This window comes from Chelmon rostratus, chromosome 2, assembly GCF_017976325.1.
Source record: "Chelmon rostratus isolate fCheRos1 chromosome 2, fCheRos1.pri, whole genome shotgun sequence".
Lineage (NCBI taxonomy): Eukaryota > Metazoa > Chordata > Actinopteri > Chaetodontiformes > Chaetodontidae > Chelmon > Chelmon rostratus.
In genome coordinates, this window is record NC_055659.1 from 29,199,978 (window position 1) to 29,202,023 (window position 2,046).

Here is a 2,046-nt window from a genome sequence, read left to right on the forward strand (position 1 = left end):
AGGTGATTAGTGCCGCGAAGGAGCAGGTGGAGGAGAGGCAACAGCTGGTGCTTCACCTTTTTTACCACAAGTCCCGGTATTTGAACTTATATATATATATATATATATTAGTTACTTTTTGGGGTTTAATGTGTTTTTCATACCTTTCATGTTATCATTGTGTGATTCATGTCAAGTCAGTTTTATTTATGTAGTCCGACTCTACATCCTCACAAATGACCCTACAGGCAGATGAAATCCAATCATATGTAAAGATAACAGCGTGGACTTCTCAAGTCAACCAACAGTCTCAAACGCATGACCACAACAAAGTTCAGGATGTGGATCAGGACAGGACAGGGCCTCAGAGACCGGGGGAGGCCAGTTCAACAACAGATGATTCACAGCAGCTCCGACCAGGACAGGAGAGGCGTGAACCAGGAGAGCAGCGAGAGGACGATCGCTCTTCACCGGTGTGGACAGGAGGCGTCTACAGTCAGAACGTTTCCACGGCCAACTCAGAGCCAAACCAGAGCCGGTGGTGGTTGTAGTGATGGGGAGACAAAGACAGCTTTGTTGAGTTTTACTTTGCTTCTGTGAATGAGGTGTCTTTTATGATGTGAAAAGTGAAGAGAGAAATTTGCATTCAGAAAGTGCACGGTTGCACAAACAGGTGGAGGAATATTTTCTTTCTTGGCGTCATTTGAGTTTATTTGACTAAAAAAAGCTACGAGAGCTTGTAAAATGTAGCAAAGTCCCAGCTGAAACTACATCTCCCCTTCAGGCACACAGCGGTGTTGGGACAGGACAGGCTGGAGCTAGCTGGTTAGCATGCTAACTGCAGTAGATACCTCTGCAACACAACATATGTCTTTTACACACTGTCAGAACTGTTGTGATGATAATTTTAGTTAATCTTTGACTGTTTTAAACTAAAATTCTGGCCCGATCTGACACATTGTACCTTTAAGCGTGGCGGAGTGCCAGAAGGTAAACGAGGAATAGGAGGAGAAGCAGACGAATCAAACGAGGAGCAGAAAAATATGATGGAGAAAGTGTCTGAAGAGAAGCACCAAGAGACAGAGAAAGGGAGAGGGAAGAGGAAGATGAACACTCAGGAAGTGGAAGCTGAAGAACATGCAGAGGTAAAATAAACAGAGGGAGAAGCAGAAGGAAGAGAATGAGAAGTAGCAGGAGAGGCATGATGGGCAGGACCCACCAGATGCAGACACAGTGGGACGCCTGTCATGTCGTTCCTTCGTGGCATTAATCACCCCTCCTACATTTCCAAGCCCATTACATCTCTAACAGTTTATCCACATTCCATGAACAGCAAGTACAAGTTAGGCCCATCAACAGTCAATTAATACAATAAATATTTTATGAATGAATAATTCATTAACCGCTGAAGCAGTTTAGTGCTCATACCTCTGAGGCAGCGGGAAGATGTAGTTGATTAAATAACCATAAGCTGACTGAGTTCAGGCCAGGTTCCTGCAAACATCTGGCCCACTGAAGTGTCACTGCGTGGGCAGACCCCTGACCTCAAAGTTTAACAGGTTCACCACAGATATCAGTGTCTATTGTCCTGTAAGGTTAGGACAATTCATCTAACCTCATCTGCATTAGACGAGAACTACAAAGTGTGAACATGCAGTTATATAAGCGCTTTATGCATTCACATGAGACACTGAACTCTCATTGTCCAAACTGTACCTAGAGGCTGTCTGTGTCAGGAAAGACCACTTAACCTGAGCTCAGCAGCCAGGGAAGCAGAGTGTGTGGTGTAAATAGTTAATCCATCTCACCATGGATGATAATGAATAAATTAGAAGCTCAAGTACAAAGCTGCTGAGATTACACATATCTTAAGGCAAATTCATTTCAACAAGAAATAGTCCCAAATATGCTCTTATTTCAGTTTATTCACATCTGCCACCTGCTGCTCAGTTCACCCTTTCATTGTAGCCTGCTGCCTGCCCGCGATAAAGAAAACAGATAACAAAAAGGAAGAATTACCTAAAAAGGCAACTGTGCAAAGAAGAAAACTCCTGACAGAGAACTTAA